The sequence below is a fragment of the Gopherus flavomarginatus genome, chromosome 2, assembly GCF_025201925.1.
Source record: "Gopherus flavomarginatus isolate rGopFla2 chromosome 2, rGopFla2.mat.asm, whole genome shotgun sequence".
Taxonomy (NCBI): domain Eukaryota; kingdom Metazoa; phylum Chordata; order Testudines; family Testudinidae; genus Gopherus; species Gopherus flavomarginatus.
Genome location: NC_066618.1, coordinates 251,542,888 through 251,561,444, shown reverse-complemented (window position 1 = coordinate 251,561,444; position 18,557 = coordinate 251,542,888). Strand labels below are relative to the sequence as shown.

The 18,557-nt window shown below is 41.5% G+C and overlaps 1 pseudogene; it reads right to left on the bottom strand.

The window, feature by feature from the left end:
- The window catches only part of LOC127044722 (carbonic anhydrase 3-like), a 60,174-nt pseudogene extending 53,400 nt beyond the window's left edge, over positions 1–6,774 (bottom strand).
- Between the last annotated feature and the right edge of the window lie 11,783 nt (positions 6,775–18,557).

Sequence of the window (18,557 nt, the reverse complement as noted above, 5' to 3'; positions counted from 1 at the left end):
GCATTGCAGCAGTTTCCAAGACAGTCTGGATTATAAGTGCCAGTGGCTGTAATAGAATGGAAAAATTTCTTGGGAACAGCAGTGTCCTGGCCTCCTGTCTATGCATGTTATCCAATCTGAAGAGGAGGAAGAGGAGGTGGGGAGGGGCTCCGTTCTACTTCTAGCAAGCCTCTACATTCTAGTTCAGTGTCCTGTTAACGTTCCCTCAAATTTTCCCCTCCTGGGTAGTGATGCTTTAATATTTTTCATGAAAGAGAAACTCTAGAACGTTGGTCAGATTCCTAGGCAGGGCAAACTTACAATGCTGCCTCTGTAGCTCACTAGTCATCTCCACTCATGGATATGCTGTTCAGTCTGCAAATGCTGGAAAAAAAAAACTCCTTTTGCACAGATAAAGGGAATTCCTCCACTGGCCTGGAGAAGAAACTAGTCTTTCCATTCTGAAAACTCCAAAAGACTAACATCCTCCAAGGCTTCCCCAGCCTTAAATAATGTTAAAACCAGTACTTGTAACAGGACCCTGATGAGGTGCCACCATCACTCTTGGTCAGGACCAAAATGTTGCTTATTTACTACTTTTTTTATTTCATTCAATATATAATTCTTACCACAGTGTGTCTGTGGGCTGGCAATGTTAGCAGGATCTTCTGAACAGGATCGTGAAGAAAGATGTAATAAAGCACACCAAGAGGATAAAACTATCACCTGGTGGCACGCCAAGATGCAGATCATAAAAGGGGGAATTATTTTCTTTTTTTTCTATGTTGTAAAATAATATGCTATTTTATTTGCTTGTTTAAGCAGAGGCTGAATGAATTCTCCCCTGACAGCTAGCTGGGAGGGGGAGAAACTTCAAGAGCAAATTGTATTTACATGAATATATCTACTCTGCTTAGATATCCAGCAGATAGAGGAGTGTTGCTCAAAGTGATCAACTTTGGCTGGCGTTGGGTTAAAAGTCACTTTAGTATTGAATGCAGAGGTAGTCAAATACTGTTATCAACGTTTTCGTCTTTATTGTATAACTAAAGGAGAACAGAACTGTGCTTAACCTGTCCCAAATGAGGGGATCACCCTCAGCTGAAAGGACCTCATTAAGCCAAGAGCTCAAATGCTAGACCTCTGTGAAAGTAAGAGGGGTGGGACAGATATCCCAGCCAGGAGGTGTGGACTCTCCATAAGGGTTCCCAGTCTAGTTTAACCTGTTCCTCCTCACTGTTCAAAGATAAGGCTCCTAATAAAGCCTATTTAACTCTTTGTTATGTTAAGTACTCAATGAAAGCTGAAATCACTTGTGGTAGGGCAGTGTTTCTGCCCAGCCTGCTGAGAGCTAAAAACAAACAAACAAAAAAAAAAAACCACGAAGACTGACCTACAGGGGTCACAGCAGAGAGGCAGGTGGCAGCAGGAGGTGACTGATGGGTGGCTGGCAGGAACAGCCAGCAAAAGTGGCAAGCAGTTGGCTGGCAGGAGGCAGTAAGGAACAGCGGCTGGCAGGGTGGCCAGGAAGTGAGGAACAGAAACTGCTATGTATACCACAGGAATATACAGCATCACACCCCTCACCTACATCACTCTTCAAAACTAGGCTATGATCACACGAGGCATCTCTAATTCCCTTGTCTACCTGCACTGAGCCCCAGTGATACCAGGTGGACTTTCTGGTTGCCTATACCAGCCTGCAAAGCATCCGTGTCTTGAGACTACTCCATGCAAAATTACTTGTCTTTAGCCTCACAGACATTGTACAGGGCACACAATAATATGGACCACATTGGCCACACTGGCATACAGTGGTTGTGTAGGCTTCATCATCTTGCCTTACGTGTGCCAAATGCATTCCACTGCCATCCTGTAACTGCTAAGCATGTAATCATACCTTCTTTTGCTAGGCCTTCTGAGGTTATGGTATGGTTTCATGACTCAGGGCAGGAGAGGGTAAAGAGGGTTCTTTAAAATAGCAGTGGGCCCTGATATCCCATTGATAACCATGTCATTTGGAGGAAAAGTGTTTGTCCAAAAAGTTAAGTGCCAGATCTCCTCAGAACCCTGGTAATGTGCACCTTTCCTCTATATCCCATGTTAATATTTATTACTTGGCTTCAGCAATTGACCTAGACCTGCATAATGATATAGTAGTACCCTCTGTGGTTGATATACTCACGTGCTCTTTGTGGTGGGCAAACTGTTTAAAGGAATGCCATCAATGGCCCCAGTGCAATTTAGGAAGCCAATCCTCCCAAAGCCAGCTGTTATTTCTACTACCACAACTCTGACGGTTGACTTTCCAACACCAAACTAGTCAACCACAGACCTGTAGCAGTCTGGGGTAGACATCTTCCACAAGGCAACAGCAACCTGCTTCTGGACTGGTTTGGCATCTCTCATGTGCATGTACTGGGACTGGAGGGTTGGGGCAGGCTCCTCACATAGTTTTGCCTCATAGATCCTGTTTATATCCTGTATTAACAATGCAGCTGCAAGCTAAAAAGCTCATCCACTGGTGATAAATACATGGCTTGGATCTAGCTGGAATAGACTCTGGTAGGTGTGTTTGTGGGCTAAGAATGCTGCTACACAAGAACTTGGGAATTACAAACATTCTTCCACAATGCACCACGAACCAAGCCCTAGAGCAGCTCAGTCAGTGAGGTGCTATGAACCTTGGGATACGCCTCCAGAAATCCTAGCACTAAAAGTGTCAACATAGTGCCATTGTGGATGCAGCTACACAGGTCTGGGACATGTGTGGCTCTACTATGTGAACATTATCAGGTAGGCTAACAAGCACAGATTTACATGCATGGGAGCTGGACATGGGTACACTCTGCAATGTAGGCATACCCTAAGAGGCAAAACAAAACAGTTTTCCCTGTGGAAACCTGACAAGATGAACATATAATAAATAAATCCGTATCAATGCATATATTGAATCAATGAATCAATTAATACTTATGAGACTTCTACAGTAAAAGCTCTCTCTCCATTTAAAATACAGCTTCCAGATTTGGTGCACTGAAATGCATAATCTCTAGTATGTTACTATAGTTTTACATAGGAATTTGTGTGAACGATATGCATGCTGAAATCCAAATCTCAATTCAAGAATGAAAATCCAATATGAGCTATCTACTTACGCACTCTGGCATAGCCTGACTCCAAATAATCCAAGAATGAAAATCTGACTTAAGCCAGTTGCTTTAATAAACTCCTAACATGTCTCTTCTGAAATTCCAGAAGATTGTCATCTCTTTTCTATTAAAGAAAAACTTTATGTCATGTATTGACCTTGAATATTTCCATCTGACATTAATATACTAATATCTGAGAACAGTTCAAACCAAACAATAGAAACATTCAGGTAGGGCCCGACAGACTAATAAGATATGGAACCAGAGCTTCTATCAAAACACACCAATGATGACATTCTCCACATGGAAATATGGAAAAAGTCTTACTTTGCAGCATATCTACTGAAACAGGAATTTAGAAACCTTTACCTTTTCCAAACACTTTAGTAAATGGAAGACAAATGAACTCCAAGTAAGTCAGACAGTATCACAACAAAAATCAAACAAGATACATGTAAAGTGATGCAGACCACCAGATTCTGCTCTACCTAAGATATTTAAGGGGAGGCTACTGGTGACTGGCTCTTCCCACTCTCTTTCTAGAGACAAGTCAGTGATGATCCCCTAAACTCTCCTTCTAGGAGACACACTCCCTGTACATTGTCCCTCTGAGGCGAGTGTCCCTCAATGAGCACCCCATAAGAGTCCCCCACACCATACATTCCTCCAGTCCATAAGACAGCCCCTCCCACATGCAACATCTGACACCCCAGGCATGCACATGAGATATTTGCCCTTAACTGATCTCCAGAAATCCTCCTCCTTTGAGTTAGGAGCTGTCTGGATAACTCCTGCTTTCAGAAAGCCATCCCCTATAAACCCACCACCTTTGAGACATGCCATCATGAGTTAATGTTGTGAGAAATTAAACCCCTTTCCAAGAACATTACATTTTGAAACATCTAGCCCTTTCGTGTGCTCCCATTATGAATCACCTGCCTTCATCTCTCAATTCTCTACTGTTTATTTTATAGGGAACCAGAGAGCTCCCCTAGGTTTCCTCCACTGTAAAATGGGCATTTGTTCCCTCAAAAGGAAGGTAAAGCATCAGCTGAACTGAAATAATGTAAATACAAAGAGGGGGGACCCTAAATTAGGTGAAAATAGTAAGAACATGTTAATTCTGCTTCCTGTTTCAACATTCAGGATATAGAGTGCAATCAGACACTTCTTTTTTTTTAAAAGGCAGACTACTTGACAAAGGCTGGACGTTCACCCAGAGAATACTAAGTGTCAGAGGGTAAAATCTTAGCTCCATCGAAGTCTCTGGAAGTTTTGCCATTGACTTTAATGAGGCTAGGATAACACCCAGTATAAAACTGTAGCTGAGAAAATAACTGTCTCTGGTACCAAAAAGAGAACCTGAAGTTTGGAAGCAAACTTCAGCAGTATAAGGGAATAGGCTGCACAGCCCATGCCTTCTCAATCACACAACCATCAGCTGCACATAATATACCAAGAATTAGAATGAGGGAAGAGGAAACAAAGAATTAAATGAAATAATCTTCAAATCCTCATGTCACAGATCCTAGCAAGCAACCTGTCCTGACCACCCACTATGACTGCTGGGAGGGGAAGCCACACCTCTGTGCTCTGGATCCTGGGGTGTGTTACATTTCTGCATCCTCAGCAGTTGCAGCACAGGTCTTTCTGGCACATTTCTTGGGCATTGGTTCTCAATCTGTTATCCCTTCTTGGAAATGGGGCTCCTCAGCCTACCTGCCCTTAGTCCCAGGACCAGTGCTGACCCCTGAGATTACCCCAGTTTAACTCCAGCCCCCTTTCCCAGAACTCCATCCAAAAGATCTGAAGCTTCTGGTTTACAGTTTAACCCTCTCAGTGGCACACAGTAGTAGTAAAGCAGTCAACACGAACACTTTGGACAGTCTGATATCTTTATGATCTTCTATACTTAGTCATGTAAAGCACAGGAGACTATAGATCATATAAAACAATAAACACTACATGCATATTTCCGCTTCAGTTTCCTCACCATCCCAGGGCATTCAGTGGGATTGATTCCCTTGGGTTGTCCACAATCCTTGGGGTCATCTGCACTCAGGAAAAGGGGCTACATGCTGGTAACCTCTCTCTTCTGACCCCACACTAACCTAGAAGGGGTTAATAAGGTTGAGAAGGGGCCAATTAACCTGATAGGTCAAAGCTGAGGGGAATTAGGTGGTCTAAGTAACCCCCTGAATGATGATGGAGCCCTCCTGAGGCGAATATAAACCCAGGATGCTGGCAGCAGAAGGCTGGAATGAGGGACCCTGAAGCCACTTTCTGGATGTTAGAAAGGGAACCCAAAGAGGGAATAGAAACTGCAGGAAATCCAGGTCCTGAATGAAGGGTTTATCCAGAAGGGCAGGGTGCAGTGAAAGCCTGAGAAAGGCAGAGTAGGTAAAGGCACAAGGAAATTGCAACATGGTGGGACATTGCAGATCTTGGCTGCTGATCAGAGGGTCCCAGAGCTAGAACCTGGAGTAGAGGGCAGACCTGGATTCCCCTACCAGACACTTGGCAAGTGGCAGAAACTGGGCAGTGAATGGCAAGACTTGCAGAGAGAGAGAGAGAGAAAGAGAGATGGGAGGGTGGAAGAATGATCAACAGAAAGGGCATCGGACCTGGGAGGAGCTAATCCCCAGAGCAACCAGGAGGCAGTGCCCTAGCAGTGAGTGTACCCCATGACAAAGCCCTTTTCCTAGCTTCTGTGATCTTACTCCCTCTTGCTTCATGTTTCTTCATCCTATGAGTTTCCTTATTTAAATGCTGCCTGGTTATCTGGCCTCCTTTGTTCTCCTGGTAACTTTACACTGTTCCTACTTTTCCCACTCTCTTCAGAGGAATAAGCTAAACTGTTCTGGTTTTTTTAAGGATGTAGTTGTTTGTTTTGCTTAACTTTGAGGTTTAAGTGTCATTGCTAACCTTAGGGATTTCCCACTGTTGCTGTCTGGTTTGCATCTCCTGCAGGACTGGTCAGCAATGGCAGATCCACATACATATAGGCACTCATGATACAGCAAGTGTTCATAATACAGCTTCACAATACCAGTCGGAATTCATACGTTGTACAGATATAACCTCAATTCATTACACTTCACTATATCGGAGCGTAGTAGAGAGAGAAATCCTGGAGCACTGGGCCTCTTGCAAGACCTGAGGCCTGAACCAAAGTCTATGAACCAGAGTAAGCCTGGCCTTGGCAAAATAATAATACACTAGATAATTACATAAATACATTCCAGAAGTCTGGAACAGATAAACCCTATCTAGTACAAGATATGATGGTTTGACAAAACCATGAATAGGGATATTGTGTCTGAGATATCAGGAACAAGGAGAAGTAACAAACAGATGTTATGAAACACACAAGGTGATATATAAGTTGTGTGTTTCAATCTATAAATGTCAGGGTACCTCCCCTTATTCCTTTGTGTGGCCAAGGGACATCAGAAACACCCATTGCTGACGGAGCCATTCCTTGCCACTGGGCACTCATGTGTTAGTGTACCTGTAGCTCCTATGGGATTCTACTACTGTGCCTTCAGGACAATAAACCTAGCCGAGTGACTTTGTCACTGAACCATACCTGTGGTCTTTCTTTAGGAGTAACATCAAGGTCTGCTGAATTAGCAGACTGCATTATCTGCTAGTACTGATAACACTGGAGCTCCAAGGACAGAAGCACTGAGCAGCTTGAACAGCATTACCAAGGCAGTGACATTCAGCCTTTATCACTTAACACCAAGTAACTGTATAACCTTATCAAGCAGTTTGGAATACTGGATGAAAATAAAGCTAATATTATGAAAGTGCTATTATTTTGGAGAACATGGATGCTGTAATAATGATCACTTTTCTTTCTATTGCCTAAGTAGAATTTTTTTTAAAAAATATGGAGATATACCTATCTCATAGAACTGGAAGGGAACTTGAAAAGGTCAATGAGTCCAGTCTGCTGCCTTTATAGCAGGACCAAGTACCTGACAGATTTTTGCCCCAGATCCCTAAGTGGCCCCCTCAAGGATTGAGCTCACAATGCTGGGTTTAGCAGGCTAATATGCAAACCACTAAGCTATCCCTCTCTTTGTCATAGGTAGTTCAAAAGCCTTTATAACAATTATTATTACTGAGGGTACTATTTCCTATGCTCATATTAAGCACTTTTTCTCACTATGTCTAGCTTGCAAACAGATGTGTCATTAATAAAGCACTGCTAAATATTGGAAAATGTCAGGCTATCAGGTCTTCAAGCAAAAATAACTAAGTGTTCTTCTCAAAGTATGATTTAGGAAAATAACCATAAACCAAAATGTCTTTCTTTGCAAACCCCCAAACAAACAAATAAAAAGGTATATTGCACGACTGACCCTAAGATGTAGCTTGAAAGTGTCTATCTACAGATTCAGGAGACCAATGCATCTCTAATTGCTCTTTCAGCATGTCCCTTAGACCACTGTTTTGCAACCGTTGTAATACACAGTTTAGGAAGGCAGCAAGCCAATCCCTGGCAAGGGAGATCTCAGGGGTCAGCACCAGTCCACAGACTGGTCATTGAAAAAACACTGCTTTAGAGGCTCCTTTCCCCTGTCCAACTTTCTATGAGTATTCCACAGGGCTCTGTCCCTGGTCCCCTTCTCTTTTCCTTCTATACTTTATCCCTGGGTAATCTTATCTGCAAATGAAAATTCAACTATTTCTGTGCTGACGACTTGCATATGCATCTTTCTACACCAGACCTGTCTCCTGCTGTCCAAACTAAAACCTCAGCCTATCTCTCTGACATCTCATGGATGTCTAGCAGTCAACTCAAGCTCAACACAGCTAAAACAGAGCTCTGAATCTTTCCCCCCAAATCCTCTAACGACATCTTTTCTTGCTCACTGTGGACACCACCACCATCCTGCCAGTCACTCAGACCTATAACCTAGGCATCCTCTTTGACTCAGATCACTCTTTAGGTCTTCACATCCAGGAATGTGTCTAAACTTGTTGATTCTTTCTGTATACTATCTCTGCCATATGGCATTTCCTATCCATCCACACAGCTAAAACTCTTATCCAAGCTCTTTCAATCTGTCTCAGTTTCTGCAAAGTCCTCTCCATCTTTGACAAAGGCAACCTTGCCCCACTGATATCCACTCAGAATGCTGTTGCAAAAACCATTCTCCTAATCTGTAGCATGGGCTCTTGTCTCCCCTTTTCAAATCCCTCCACTGGTTTTTCCTTGACTATCATATTAAACATAAGCTGCATGTCTTTACTTTCAAGGACTTTCATGGTCTATCCCAACCCTACCTATCACCTTTCATTCATTACTGAGCTTTCAGCTCCCACCTCCAATCAGCCAATAATGCCAGCCTCCTTTGCCCCCTTGTTAAATTTTTAAAACAGCACCATTGTGCTTTTTCCTAGGCTGCTCCTCATTGTTGGGAGGAGCTCTCTGCATACCCACAAAGCTCCTTAAAACTTGTCTTTGCTGTGATGCCTACAAAAAACCTTGACAATGGTTACTGGTATGTTGATACCACTTTTTATCATACTGACCAATATTATCTTGTTAACCTGTAGTCTCCCGTCTATGTCTCCATCTGTTGTCTCTTGTCTTATACTTGGTACCTCCTTGAAAAGCTCACAATCTATCTTTTTGTTCTGCCTTTGTTCAGCACCTAGCACAGTGGGATCTGGGTCTGTGACTGGGCCTCCTGGGCACTATAGTAGTACAAATCATAGAATCATAAACTTTAAGGCCAGAAGTGACCATCATGATCATCTAGCCTGACCTCCTGCACCTTGCAGGTCACAGAACTTCACCCACCCACTCCTGTAAGAGACCCCTAACCTTTGGATGAGTTACTAACATCTTCAGGTCATGATTTAAAGACTTCAAGTTACAGAGAATCCACCATTTACTCTAGTTTAAACCTGTAAGTGACCCATGTTCCATGCTGCCAAGAAAGGTGAAACCCTCCAGGGTCTCTGCCAATCTGACCTGTGGGATAATTCCTTCCTGACCCCATATACAGAAAAGACCCACCAGCCAGACATCTGGGAAAGAATTCTCTGTAGTAACTCAGAGCCTTCCCTGTCTAGTGTCCCATCACTGGCCACTGGAGATATTTGCTGCCAGCAGTCGGAGATTGGCTGCAAGCCATTGTTGGCAGTCTCATCATCCCATCCCCTTCATAAACTCATCAAGCTCAGTCTTGAAGCCAGTTACATTTATTGGCCTCACTGCTCCCCTGGGAAGGCTTTTCAGTACCAGTGTCCATTGGTCTGTGCCTGTGAACTATGCCTCCTTGTGCTCTGAACAAAGGGTATATGGGACAGTGTGAACAACTGCCTCTCCAGTTCCCTCTCAACCATAAATCAAATGAGGATTTTAGTAGAGAGGAAGGAGGATGGGTTCATGGGATATCCATAGGGATAACACACCTGGAAGAACTCCAGTTACTAAAGGTAAGTAATCTCCATTTCTTCTTTGTGCATTGGTCCCAATGAGTATTCACATTGTGTGAAGCAACACTCATTGAGGAGGAGGGTGCAAGGAAGAATGCTGCACCACAGATCTCATCCACAGGTAAAGGAGGCATTTGCAGATGAAGCTTCAACAAGGGCATAATGCCTAGTGAAGGTGTGAATGGAGCCCTAAATCATCACTCTAAAGGCTTCTGAGATGAGAGGTAGTTAGGAATATTTCCTCCAGGATACCAGGGTATATATCCCCAAGGAGTGGAGGGTTGTATAAGAGTCCTTCAGGGAATGAAGTGACTGTTTTCTCACTAAATAATTGTTACCTGAAAGGAGAGATCTTCTACTATTGCCTGGACCTCCTTGGGGTTCCCAAAGATTACAGTGATGATGTCTGTCTCCTGATGACAGAAGTCACCATGGAGTGGGAAACTATCTGCTGCATTAAGTAATGCTTGAAGAGATGATCTGGTAAGCAATTTCTCTTAATCAAGGATGGTGTGGAACTGGCCCTAAGCTCCTGTGGCAGTTTATTAGTGAATTCCAATAGTTTGCTATAATGAATGAAGTCATACTTGGATATTAATGCATGGTAATTCAATATTTGAAAAGAGAATAGCTGATGAAAAAAATCTTTCTGACAAAGATCTAGTCTCTTGGCATCTTTGTCTGAAGGATGGACCTAAAATGGTGCAGCCTGTTATGTTCTGTGAAAATCTGGTCCACTAGAGAATTAGATTAAGATGAAAAAAACAAGTGTTCTGCCCCTTTGTATGGAGCAAAGTACTTTTTCACCACACTTTTTGGGTGAGAAGTGCAAGTAGCTGGGGTGTTCCAAATCATTTTCGCAGTCTCCAACATGGTTTCATTAATAGGCAGCATTACCTTGTTAGGGCCTATAATCTGGAGGATATCCAGAAGTTCATGGGTAGGATCTTGGACATCCTCCAGGGGAATCTGGAGAAAGCTTCCACAATCTTCCTCAAAGGTTTCTGATGTTGTCTATAAGCAGCTAGTGGCAGGGCAAGGCTTGTGCCTTATCCCTAGTTCCTTTATCTATAGAAGGAAATTAATAATATTTTATTTTACATGATCATTGTCAAAACTAATTAGATAACATTTGTAAACTGCTTTACATATGACTGAAGCAACGTAAGTATTTAGTTTCGGAACACCATTTTTCAGGATATGAAGTTGATCTATTATAAAAATAGCTTTCCAATATCTCATTGTTTCTTGTGATGCAATGTTCTACAGGTAGGGTTTGGGGTGGTACATAAAGGCAGATCTTATGTTACAGCAAACTGAAATATATGCTGGTACTTCTTTCTTAGCTAGTCTCTGACTTTGATTTTGCATAGCTGTCTTCACTACTAATTTTTAATCTGGGCACTTCTAATTGGGCATTTTCTATATCCTCCATTTCATATCTAATAGGCTTTAGCTGCATGTCCTTTTTATAGCTACTCAGTAGAAATTATAGCGAAGTACTCTGAGACATTAGGTATGGAAAGTATTCTTTCTGAATTTGCACCACTGTCTCTTTTCCTACAGTTGCCATGAAGTCAATGTTTCAATTATAGATCTTACACACATTGCTGGGCAACAAGTCAACAACTGTACTCCATTTATTCCAGAGCCAGAAGCATTTGCTTAGCTATAAACTCAGATGCTGTGCTTACTGATGGCTATTCCTAAGTGTGCTTTTGTTGATGATGACTTGTTACCCAAAATTATTTAGCTAATATGTTTAAGAGGAATCTATACTTAAAATAAACTATTTTTCCCGTCATCCTCTACACTGAATATATTAAAAATGATGTGTAAGCTTTTCTTCTTGGCACATACAGAGATGGTCATAACTGATGTTCAAGAAAACGTGCTGACTGGAAACTACACTGATGAATATCTTATGGAATTTGATGCTAGAAAGGTTTGACAAAACTAGTGTAAAGCTTCAAAAACCAGATCTGGTTTGTGTCATTTCTGTTAATTTAATGACTTCCTTGCAAGAGTTTGTCACAAGTTTACAGTCTCAGTTTGACAATTTCAAGGTGCGAGCAAAACAATTAGCAATTGATGTTGGTAAGTCCCGCTGTGAACATCACAAACATACTGTAAAGCAAAGCTTTCCAAGTGGCAAAAGTGACACTATACTTCAGGGAAGAAAGAAATTCTAGATTGAGTGCTTTTATGTTATCTTCAAAAAGTGAAGTTTGGAAAAATAAAGAAGTGACTGGTATGTTTAACTATCCACAAAGTTTGACTTCCTTAGGTCTCTTGATCAATTATGAAGCGAACAGGAGATGAAAATATGCATTGAGGCATTACTCAAGATTTACCCAAATGATCTAGAACCTGAGTTGTTTGCCGAAATTTATCAGTCTTCATCATTTATAAGGTATTGGGACACACAGGACAAAAGTAGTACTGGGATCATCTAGTACAAAGATTGGAGTAATGTCTTCCAGAATATTTTCTATGTGTTGAGACTGTATTTGAGTGTACCCATTGCCAACTGTGAAGCAGAGTAATCTTTCTCTAAGCTTGCCTTATATAGTCTTCAATCTACTATGACAGAAAGCTTAATGCTCTTGCTACCATGTCAGTTGAATGGAATTTACAGCAGACGCAGCCATTTGAGGAAACAAGAATAGAAATTGTGGCATTTAAAGCGGCAAGATGTCAGTTTAAACATAAAACATTGAGTCAAATGAAATGCTGCATGTTTATTCAGGCAGTACATAAATTGTTCATTGCCTTCAATTTTGTTTTTATGTTTTTTCCAGTACTATAAATGATTTGTTGATTGACATAAGCTGGGTACTTTTTTGCTTTCACTAATACCATGTTCATGAAAAGGAGGCCTCCAAAAACCATTAGCCCTAGATCTCCAATCTCATTAATATAGACCTGTGAGGGTGAATGGGAGAGTCTGGAAGAGGTGTTGTGCATGCACGGGGGGAGGAGAGCACCTGGGGGAGGGACTCGGACAGTCTCTCATCTATCCGTCTCCCAGTAACCTCCCAAATATCCCCCTTTTTCTCCCCTTGCCGCCCCCACATTCTTTTCCTCTCTGTCCCTAACCCCTCCAGTTCCCTCATTGCTCCTTTCACCTTCTCACCAGCCTCTCACACTGCCCCTCCTCCCACCTGCCATGTCCTTGAGCCAGCAAGGGAAGCAGAGGCCACCTGGCTGCCTGACGTTTGGCACCACAATAGCCTCTGGCCTCCATGAGGAGCTGGTACAGCTACCTTCCGACAACCGCTGAATGCAAGTGCTTGCAGTTGAGATGTGGATAGTTGTGACAGGGCTGCTAAATGTATGAGTCTCACACCAGATGCTTGACACTTGCCAGCCCTCCAGACAGTTTTGACCCTGCTGGTAAAAATTCTCCTCTGCATCATTTGCCATCTGAACAACGTGTGTCTATCTCTGCCTCAACACTGCATCTTTCAAATCTAATCTAACATACTGTTATTATTGTTACTTATTTGTATTACAGTAGCACCTAGAAACCCTGATCCTGGATCAGGACCACAAAGTTGTTCACCTCACCTCTACTCTCTCAAGCTGTGTTATGCTTTTTTAAACTCTGTAACTATTGCATTTCAAGGAACACTGCCAACTGAATTTGGGCCCAGATTTGCAGTTTAGACTTCTTAAAAAGTGGGCATATACAAAACCTATGACCATAACATTTTTTCCATGATTCCAACAGAAAAAGTTGTTTTCTTAACAAATACACATTTCCCTGCTGTGTTTGTTCCCCAAATATTGCAGCTCTAAGAACCTTAAAGTGAAACTAACTATAAACATACTAATAATATCTAATTTTATGTAACACTTTCATTTGTAGATCTCAAAACATTTTAAAAAGCACATTTTTCAGATGGGGGAAACTGAAGCATGGAGAGATGAAGAAACTTGCCCAAGGTCACCCACCAGAACAGTTTCAGAGCCAGAAATATAAACCAGGTTTCCTGAGTCCCAGTTCAGTACAAAATCCACTAGGCCATATTGCAGAAACAAAAGTTAAAAAAAAGACCATTAATAGTGAACAGTAAATCAGATACTTGAAATTCTTTCATTTTTAACATACCTGTTATTGATAGTGGAAAGACTAACTTATAATTTAAGTTTTTAAAATGGACAATATCTCTATCATTCTGGGATACAGTTTGTATGAAAGAAAGACAGTATATAAAATAAAATTAAATTGCAATACATACATAAGACTACTATAGTTGGGCACCATACCGTCGCAAAGAAGGATAATTCTGTGGCCTTTCTGACATTCTTGTTCACACTTAAAAAGCCAACGATCAGAATGTGATGTTTTCTCTTCTGATTTTGAATCCAAGATCTCTGTTGAATCGGATTTTTAAAAAGCCTAATCCAAATTTTTCAAATCGGAGTGACTAAATTAGCCTCATACGTTACATTCCTGAATAAGTGGTACAATTTTCAAAGCTTCTAAGCTGCTAATAGGAGATTAAGACACTCTGCACCTCTGAATATTAGATCACTTATTTATAGGTTTGGCAGAATTTGAATTTTTTTTACAATTTCAACAAGTATCAATGTTTATTTTTAAGCATTATTTTAGATTTTTATCTATTTAAATTTTCACAGTTGTGGGAAGTTATGTTGGTGGAAAGGGTGGACAATTACTTATGACAGTAGATATTGAGATTCAAAAAGTTAAACTTTTATAAACTGTTAAAAACACAAATTGTCAACATCACATGTCAAAAATATACAAAATAAATATCCTTTAATCAACAAATCACAGATCTGTTTTTACTATTCATTCACTAGCCCATTTGTAACAAGCCTAATTTAAGCGTGTAAATCCTTGGATTTGAATTCTAATATTCTCAAGCAGCATTTTTCTTACTTTGCCTATCTGTAAATTTAGATTATTGATGGAAATATTTTTGTTGATTTGTATGTACAGTAAAATTGAAGTTTACCAATACAAATCTAATCCTTCCAAGCCTACTTATTTGGGAACCTGATTTTAGGCACCCCAAGTTTGAAAATCTATTTTATCTCTATGTTACACCAACTAGCTCTGATTAAATTCAAATAAAAATTAAAGGTGTCAATCATCTCTGATGTAAGTGCTCAGAAAGTTAACATTAAATTTATTCACACAAAATGTTGAGTGCCGGTAAAATAGATGTTTAATTAATTAAGTGACTCAGAATGACCACAAACCTCTTTAAAACTCCCATATTGAATACGTAAGCAGAGTCTATATGAGCTGTCCCCTGACATTTAGTGGTGAGCTGTGGAAAAAAACTTCAGAAGCTGATCTCATTTGCATGGACACACCCACCATGCCTAGGTGCTGAGCATGATGGGATTGCTTGCCCAAATGATCACTTCTGGCTGGTGTTGGATCCCCAGTCTCCTTGTTATTGGGGCAGAAGTAATAAAGGGTTATTATCCTTGTTGTGTGAACTGGGGGAGCAGAACTGTACCTGGCATACCCTAATGGAGGGACTCACCCTCAACTGAACAGCACTCACTAGGCAGGGGACATAGGTTCCAAAGCCCACTGAGTGGGGGAGGGGTAGAATCCCTCCAGTCCTAGACACCATTTACCCATCCTTTCTCCATGGTATAATAAAGCTAATTTAGACTCAATTGAGAGTCTTGTAACAAGTGGTAGAGCTGCAATCACTGATGTCTAGGTCTAAGTATTAGACCTACTTTGGAACAGTGTCTCTATTGCAAGAGACTGCCCGGTGTGTGCTGAGAGTGAGGCTCCCCCACTAGCAGCTGAAATCACTGAGAGCTGAGTGCAGGGGAGCCCTGAAGACATCTTGGTGAGTGGGCAGCTGGTGGAGAGGCATGGCAAATGGCTAGCAGGGTCGCTGGCAGAGGTGTGTGACCAGTAGGGTTGTTGGCGGAGAAGCATGGCAAGTGGCCAGGGGGGAGGCTGGTGGAGATGCATGGCCAGTAGGGTGGCTGGCAGAGACGTGTGACAAGTGACCAGCAAAGAAGCTGAGCCAGCAGTGGGCCAGGGCAGAGGCCCACAGAAGCATGGCAATCAGCTGTTGGGGTGATGAGCGAGTGCCAGAGCAGTGAAGCATGTAAGGTGCCTTACTTAACCTCCCTGCTTTCCACACAGGGTGGGAGGTGAACTCTGCAGATGAACCTCTGAACTTTGGGGCTGCACTGGCCAAGGGCAGCAACTATGAGTTGGATACAGAGAAGAGGCGGGCACATTAAAGGGACTTTTGGGTTGCCGGGCTTAAGACCCTGTGAGGAAAAGGACACTGCTCATGGTTTGTGATTATGTACCCTAGTTGTGGTGTTTTCCAAAATTAATACTGAGTTAATTCCCTCCTTTTATTACAAGTTTTTGCTACACTCGGGCTCTGTGCTTGTGAGAGGGGAAGTATTGCCTTTTAGAGGCACCCAGGGGGTGGTGTGTAGTTGTCCTAGGTCACTGGGTGGGGGCTCGAGCCAGTTTTGTGTTGTATTGCTGAAAAGGAACCCCTAGATACTGAAACTTGTTGCTACTGGCTCCACCTGGCAGAAGGGCTACAAATACAAATAACAATCCTCTGGGACAGCAGGAGGGATAATATTCACCAATATTAAAATGAAACATCTCCCAGTATATCACTGGCAATGTAGTGGAATCCTATCATTGCAACAGATATATAAATATTTTTCTATTGTAAGTGTTATTTCAAGAATACATGCAAACAATAGACAAATATTTACACACATTGCTATAGCGTCACTGTCTTCCTGTTTGAATCTGATTCTCTATGAAGATCATTCACTGACATTGCTTAAAACTAGTATAAACTAGCACAGGACATGAATAAACAAGGAAGACATTTTAGTGACTTTCTACAAGAGTGTAAAACTCTGGAAAGCCTCATACTGATTTAGTCTTTTATTAATTTTTTTTCAAGTAATGTCACAGCTTAGTTCTTCTATGCTAGTTTTGAGACAGAAAACTCAGTAAACTTTGAGATTCCAAATTGGATTATCACCCTAATCACAAGGAGTCAATGTCAAGAAATATCTAAAAACCCAAAGAATCCATAGACTTGGTATGTAACTAGTGCACAGAGGTAGTTCTGTATTATCGTCTTGTTTCTTATAATAGGCAATTTTTCACAGTTGTCTTTTCAAGAGACTAACATCCCCTTGTAACCTGTTGACTGGGAAATTCTGTGAGTAACAGGCAACACTTTATGGTAGCACAGATGGTAGTTTATTTCAGAAATAGAAGTTTAAACTCATGGAACCATAACGATCTCTACCATTTGATGTGCTTGCTATGATAGAAAAATCCCGCATTTGCAGGAAGCTTTGAAATGACTTCCTTACCTAGCAGTTGGCAAAGATGAGGAGATAAGTGAACACAGCCCCAAACCACAATTACACAGCTATGGCAGGAATACATCTTAATTCCTAACAAACAGCATCTCTAGTTTATCATGTTAGTTTGAACCTGACCTCACTATCTGAAGTTCAGATTTGTCTCTCTCCTACCCCCACCCCCACCCCCCTTTCTGCTCCATACCACAATTGACCATGTCAGAAAGCATTTGGAAGCATCATTTACAACACAGGAAAGAACTTAGTCATCTTAATGTCCTGTCTGGGATGCAACTGTTGAAAACAAATCTACAGGTTTGTATTGTGCTGCAGAGACTTCATTATCTAGCATGCTCCCTCTTGCACTATGCAGATTTTTTCAGGGCCAGAGAATTCCAAGCTTTGCTGTACCACATTTGTGCCAACATCTGTGTAGCTGAAACCTCTGCAACCACTCTCTTTATGAGTGATCCTAAAATGATTATTCCCAGTGACTTTCTCAGTTGGTGCAACCCTTGGCAACAGGCTACTATGCAGTGATGATGAACACTTTCCAAGTTTGGTAGCTTTCTTGCCTCACTTCCCAAGGAAAATTCACAAAGTCTCTAAAACATAATATCCAGGAGTTCTCCAAGCTATCCTGGCAGTTTCTTTTAACCAGGATTAATATGCAAATAGATTGAAACAACTAAGAATGAATAGGACTGAACTAAGGTCATTATGCACAGTCGGAGAAAGGGCCCAAAGGCTGAATGTACTGTGGCAAACCTTGACATCCTTACTCAGCTTTCACTCAGTCCTCATGTAAGTGGACTGGTGTTGAAGTCAATGGGAGTCAGCCTGAATTAAGGCTAATAAAAGCAGAGGGCCTGGTGCAAGGTGTTGAGTGCCTTTTGTGATATTTGAGCATTCTCTGATCAGACTGAAGTCAATAGGAGTAGAGGCTGCGCAGTGCCTTGCATGATCAGCTCCTCAGTTCAGGACTTCTGCTGGTCAGAGACAGAGTAGAAGTCCAAGCTGCCATTTCCTTGTCTGGTGCTACAATGTGCAGTGGAAAGGTGTGCGCAGAGAAACGATTTATTTCTTGCTAAAATCTTGCAACTATCTTTACCTGGTTCTCTGAGATTGCCTGACTCCTTGAGCAGTTGCCAGTTGCTGGAACTGACATGGGAAAAAATGTGAATGGGAACTGAACCACAGAGTATTGAGAGAGAGAGATCAAAATCTCTCCAATGCTAATTTTAATGTGAACCATGGAAAGCATTTATGGCATTTGATTGACAATAGGCTCTTGTATTGATTTTTAACTATAACTCATCTAAGCTGGGGAAATACATCACAACATTTCAGACAAATAGTCTCTAGAAGGATCTACTTTTCTCATTTACACCACAGTTACATCTTAAGGAAATAAATCTTATGTCTAGGTGTTGATTATGCCATTTAGACACTATGTGGGTGGTGCAAAACAGATGATGCACTAGATCTTGTGGTAATAGTCTTGTCTTCTGATTAAAAGGAAGTTATAGTTTATTGGTAACATATCTTGTCTGACAAATGCTAGATTAGAAGTAGTGACTCAATGGAGGAAAATAACAGTCT